Source organism: Triticum dicoccoides, chromosome 2A, assembly GCF_002162155.2.
Source record: "Triticum dicoccoides isolate Atlit2015 ecotype Zavitan chromosome 2A, WEW_v2.0, whole genome shotgun sequence".
In the NCBI taxonomy this organism is placed as follows: Eukaryota; Viridiplantae; Streptophyta; class Magnoliopsida; order Poales; family Poaceae; genus Triticum; species Triticum dicoccoides.
The window spans coordinates 447,094,116-447,101,083 of record NC_041382.1 but is presented as its reverse complement, the minus strand read 5'-3'; positions in this window follow the sequence as shown (position 1 = coordinate 447,101,083).

Here is a 6,968-nt window from a genome sequence, read left to right as displayed (position 1 = left end):
TCCCGTGCATACCGAACCTAGAGTGGGAGGGTGATGCCTCCATCATCGCCGCCATCGATCGGGGCCACATCCTCGAGATCTGGAATCCCGCGCATCCCGATCCAGGAGTGACAGGGCGATGCCCCCGCCACCACCGTCGCACACGCGGTCTTAGCCCGGCGCCGACCACCGGCAGCGGCGGAGGGGAAAGCGGAAAGGAGGAGGGGTACCGGCGGAGGAGGGTTGGGTCCCCTCGGCCGCTTATGTCTACTACACAACCTTCTTCTTGTAGACGTTGTTGGGCCTCCAAGTGTAGAGGTTTGTAGGACAGTAGCAAATTTCCCTCAAGTGGATGACCTAAGGTTTATCAGTCCATGGGAGGCGTAGGATGAAGATGGTCTCTTTCAAGCAACCCTGCAAGCAAATAACAAAGAGTGTCTTGTGTCCCCAACACACCCAATACAATGGTAAATTGTATAGGTGCACTAGTTCGGCGAAGATATGGTGATACAAGTGCAATATGGATAGTAGATATAGATTTTGTAATCTGAAAATATAAAAACAGCAAGGTAACTAATGATAAAAGTGAGCACAAACGGTATTGCAATGCGTTGAAACAAGGCCTAGGGTTCATACTTTCACTAGTACAAGTTCTCTCAACAATAATAACATAATTGTATCATATAACTATCCCTCAACATGCAACAAAGAGTCACTCCAAAGTTATTAATAGCGGAGAACAAACGGAGAGATTATGGTAGGGTACGAAACCACCTCAAAGTTATCCTTTCTGATCGATCTATTCAAGAGTCCATAGTAAAATAACACGAAGCTATTCTTTCCGTTCAATCTATCATAGAATTCGTACTAGAATAACACCTTAAGGCACAAATCAACCAAAACCCTAATGTCACCTAGATACTCCAATGTCATGGGTATGATTATTTGATATGCATCACACAATCTCAGATTCATCTATTCAACCAACACAAAGAACTACAAAGAGTGCCCCAAAGTTTCTACCAGAGAGTCAAGACAAAAATGTGTGCCAACCCCTATGCATAAGTTCACGAGGTCACGGAACTCGCAAGTTGAACACCAAAACATACGTCAAGTGGATCACGTGATATCCCATTGTCACCATAGATAAGCACATGCAAGACATACATCAAGTGTTCTCAAATCCTTAAAGACTCAATCCGATAAGATAACTTCAAAGGGAAAACTCAATCCATTACAAGAGAGTAGAGGGGGAGAAACATCATAAGATCCAACTATAATAGCAAAGCTCGCGATACATCAAGATCGTACCACCTCAAGAACACGAGAGAGAGAGAGAGATAGAGAGAGATTAAACACATAGCTACTGGTACATACCCTCAGCCCCAAGGGTGGACTACTCTCTCCTTGTCATGGACAGTGCCGGGATGATGAAGATGGCCACCGGAGAGGGATTCCCCCCTCCGGCAGGGTGCCGGAACGGGTCTAGATTGGTTTTCGGTGGCTACGGAGGCTTGTGGCGGCGGAACTCCCGATCTATTCTGCTCCCCTATGTTTTTAGGGTATATGATATATATAGGCGAAAGAAGTCGGTCAGGGGAGCCATGAGGGGCCCACGAGGGTGGGGGCGCACCCAGGGGGCAGGCGTGCCTCCCTGCCTCGTGGGCACCTAGAAGCTTCCCTGACTTCAACTCCAAGTCTCCTGGATCACGTTAGTTCCAAAAATCACGCTCCCGAAGGTTTCATTCCATTTGGACTCCGTTTGATATTCCTTTTTTGCGAAACACCGAAACAAGGGAAAAACAGAAACTGGCACTGGGCTCTGGGTTAATAGGTTAGTCCCAAAATAATATAAAAGTGTTTAATAAAGCCCATAAACATCCAAAACAGATAATATAATAGCATGGAACAATAAAAATTATAGATAAGTTGGAGACGTATCAAGCATCCCCAAGCTTAATTCCTGCCCGTCCTCGAGTAGGTAAATGATAAAAACAGAATTTTTGATGTGGAATGCTACATAACATAATCATCAATGTAATCTTCTTTATTGTGGCATGAATGTTCAGATCCATAAGATTCAAGACAAAAGTTTAATATTGACATAAAAATAATAATACTTCAAGCATACTAACTAAGAAATCATGTCTTCTCAAAATAACATGGCCAAAGAAAGTTCATCCCTACAAAATCATATAGTTTGGTCATGCTCCATTTTCATCACACAAGAATGCTCTCATCATGCACAATCCCGATGACAAGCCAAGCAATTGTCTCATAATTTAGTGATCTCAATTTTTTTTCAACTTTCACGCAATACATGAGCGTGAGCCATGGATATAGCACTATGGGTGGAATAGAATATAATGAGGGGGTTATGTGGAGAAGACAAAAAGGAGAAAGTCTCACATCGACGCAGCTAATCAATGGGCTAGGGAGATGCCCATCAATTGATGTCAATGCAAGGAGTAGGGATTGCCATGCAACGGATGCACTAGAGCTACAAATGTATGAAATCTCAACAAAAGAAACTAAGTGGGTGTGCATCCAACTTGCTTGCTCACGAAGACCTAGGGCACTTGAGGAGGCCCATTGTTGGAATATACAAGCCAAGTTCTATAATGAAAAATTCCCACTACTTATGAAAGTGACAAAACAAGAGACTCTCTATCATAAAGATCATGGTGCTACTTTGAAGCACAAGTGTGGAAAAAGGATAGTAGCATTGCCCCTTTTTATTTTCTTTTTTTCCTTTTTTGGGCCTTCCTTTTTTTATTTGGCCTTTCTCTTTTTTGGGAGACAATGCTCTATTAATGATGATCATCACACTTCTATTTATTTACAACTCAATGATTACAACTCGATACTAGAACAAGATATGACTATATGAATGCCTCCGGCAGTGTACCGAGATGGGCAATGAATCAAGAGTGACATGTATGATAAATTATGCATGGTGGCTTTGCCACAAATACGATGTTAACTACATGATCATGCAAGGCAATATGACAATGATGAAATGTGTCATAATAAACGGAACGGTGGAAAGTTGCATGGCAATATATCTTGGAATGGCTATGGAAATGCCATAATAGGTAGGTATGGTGGCTGTTTTGAGGAAGATATAAGGAGGTTTATGTGTGATAGAGCGTATCATATCACGGGGTTTGGATGTACCGGCGAAGTTTGCACCAACTCTCAAGGTGAGAAAGGGCAATGCACCGTACCGAAGAGGCTAGCAATGATGGAAGGGTGGGAGTGCGTATAATCCATGGACTCAACATTAGTCATAAAGCTCACATACTTATTTCTAAAATCTACAAGTCATCAAAAACCAAGCATTACGCGCATGCTCCTAGGGGGATAGATTGGTAGGAAAAGACCATCGCTCGTCCCCGACCGCCACTCATAAGGAAGACAATCAAATAACACCTCATGTTTCAAATTTGTTACACAACAGTCACCATATGTGCATGCTACGGGACTTGCAAATTTCAACACAAGTATTTCTCAAATTCACAATTACTCAACTAGCACAACTCTAATATCACTATCTTCATATCTCAAAACAATTATCAAGCATCAAATTTCTCTTAGTATTCAATGCACTTATATGAAAGTTTTTATTATATCAAAAGCAAATTACCATGCTGTTCTAAAGGACTCTCAAAATAATATAAGTGAAGCATGAGAGATCAATTATTTCTATAGAATAAAACCACCACCGTGCTCTAAAATATATAAGTGAAGCACTAGAGCAAATGACAAACTACTCCAAAAGATATAAGTGAAGATCAATGGGTAGTTGAATAATTATGTAACTATGTGAAGACTCTCTAACATTTAAGAATTTCAGATCTTGGTATTTTATTCAAACATCAAGCAAAACAAAGTAAAATGACATTATAAGAATGGCAAACATCATGTGAAGAAGCAAAAACTTAGGATCAACCGAAACTAACCGATAGTTGTTGAAGAAGAAAGGTCGGATGCCAACCGGGGCATCCCCTAGCTTAGACGCTTGAGACTTCTTGAAATATTATCTTGGGATGCCTTAGGCATCCCCAAGCTTCGGCTTTTGTATCTCCTTAATTCCTCTCATATCAGTCTCCCTAAATCTCAAAAGCTTCATCCACACAAAACTCAACAAGGACTCGTGAGATAAGTTAGTATAAACCAATGCAAAAACCTTACCATACTCTACTGTAGCAAATCACTAAAATTATTATTCAACATTGCATACTAAATTCCTCTGCATATTTAATAGTCCTATCCTCAAATAGAATCATTAAAGAAGCAAACATATGCAAACAATGCAAACATAACAGCAATCTGCCTAAACAGGACAGTCTGTAAAGAGTGCAGCAAGATCCATACTTCCCTACCTCGAAAAATTATGAAAGAAAATTCCCACTGTAGTAAATTTATCAGAGCTTATTATGCAAAAGGTTTCAACATTTTATCACATTCTGACTTTTCTAGGGAATTTTTGCAACAGCGGTAAACTTTCAGTTTTTTACAGCAAGATCAAATAACAATCACCCAAGAAGATCCTAAAGGCTTTACTTGGCACAAACACTAATTAAAACATAAAAAACACAATCATAACATAGGATAGATGATTTATTTATTACTAAACAGGAACAAAAATCAAGGAACAAAAAAAATTGGGTTGCCTCCCAACAAGCGCTAACGTTTAACGCCCCTAGCTAGGCATGATGATTTCAATGATCCTCACATAAAAGATAAGAATTGGAACATAAAGAGAGCATCATGAAGAATATAACAAGAACATTTAAGCCTAACCCACTTTCTATGAATAGGTATTTTGTGAGCAAACAACTTGTGGGAACAAGAATCAACTTGCATAGGAAAGCAAAACAAGCATAACTTCAAGATTTTAAGCACATAGAGAGGAAACTTGATATTATCGCAATTCCTACGAGCATATATTCCTCCCGCATAATAATTTTCAGTAGCATCATGAATGAATTCAACAATATAACCATCACATAAAGCATTCTTTTCATGATCTACAAGCATAGAAATTTTAATACTCTCCACATAAGCAAAATTCTTCTCATTCGGAATAGTGGGAGTATCATAAGAAACTCGAATACTATAAATTGTTTCCATATTAAAAGAGTAATGTTCAGAAAAGGGGTAATCATAATCATGACAAGTTTTATAAATATAATCATCACTACTTTTTATAGCATAAGTATCATCACAATAATCATCATAGGTAGCAACTTTGTTCTCATCATAATCGATTGAAACCTCTTCCAAGATAGTAGAATCATTACTAAATAAACTCATGACCTCTCCAAATCCACTTTCATAATTATCACAATAAGATTCAACATGATCCGAAATAGTGGTATTACTACTTCCTAAAGTTGACACTCTTCCAAACCCACTTTCATCAATATAATCATAATAAGTAGGAGGCATGCTATCATCATAACAAATTTGCATATCAAAACCTGGGAGGCTAAAAATATCATGTTCATCAAACGTAGCATCCCCAAGCTTAGGACAGACATTAATTGCAGCAAATATATTCTCAAACATGTCATTCTCATCAAACATAGAATCCCCAAGCTTGGGCCTTTTCATATTATAAGCATAATCACTCTCATCATTAATAGTATGGATAGCACCGATAGTATAGCAATTATCATCATCACAATGAGTAGTAGGAGAAACATCATTTGGGAGGGATACCTTTCTACCTTTGCTTCTCCGTCTTTTCTTTTTATTCTTCACATCATGTGTGGGTTTAACCCTCTTTTTTGAGCTCCTTATTAATGAGATTGGTTGAATAGAAGGCTCCTCCACATTACCTGATTCATCATAATAAATAATAGGAGGATATTGGGAAGCCTCTTCCCTTTCATTAGTATTCTCTTCATTCTCTATTTGTTTTCTTTCCTTTATATACTTGGCAATATAAGGATTTTCAATGCAATTCACCACACAATACATATAAATTATATCTAGATCAAAATTAAGAACTCTATCAAGGGCAAATTCTGGAATAACCTTAGATATACGTTTCATTTCTTCATAACCCAAGAGCAAACTAAGTTCATTGTGATGTGCAAGGGAAATCAAGTCATCACAATTTTTGGACACGATACGATCATGAAACAATTTGCATTGGGTACTGAAATGATCACGTTCATTGCAAAGTTCACAAGTACGGCTAAGAAAGTTTAAATTTTCAGCACAAACATCTAGCCTTTCTTACAACCATTTAGTTTCCAAATACTTATGCCTCTTGCAGAATCTATCTTCCCTGTATGGTATGTACTTGCAAACTCTATGCACTCCACAAAAATCGATATGCTTATAAGAGATATTTTCATCATGACTAGTGCAATCATCATTAGTACTATGGATATTCAAAGAGTTCATACTAATAACATTGCAATCATGCTCATCATTCAAAGATTTAGTGCCAAACATTTTATGGACTTCTTCTTCTAGCACTTGAGCACAATTTTCCTTTCCATCATTCTCACGAAAGATATTAAAAAGATGAAGCGTATGAGGCAAACTCAATTCCATTTTTTGTAGTTTTCTTTTATAAACTAAACTAGTGATAAAACAAGAAACTAAAAGATTCGTTTGCAAGACCTAAAGATATACCTTCAAGCACTCACCTCCCCGGCAACGGCGCCAGAAAAGAGCTTGATGTCTACTACACAACCTTCTTCTTGTAGACGTTGTTGGGCCTCCAAGTTCAGAGGTTTGTAGGACAGTAGCAAATTTCCCTCAAGTGGATGACCTAAGGTTTAACAATCCATGGGAGGCGTGGGATGAAGATGGTCTCTCTCAAGCAACCCTGCAAGCAAATAACAAAGAGTCTCTTGTGTCCCCAACACACCCAATACAATGGTAAATTGTATAGGTGCACTAGTTCGGCAAAGAGATGGTGATACAAGTGCAATATGGATACTAGATATAGGTTTTTGTAATCTGAA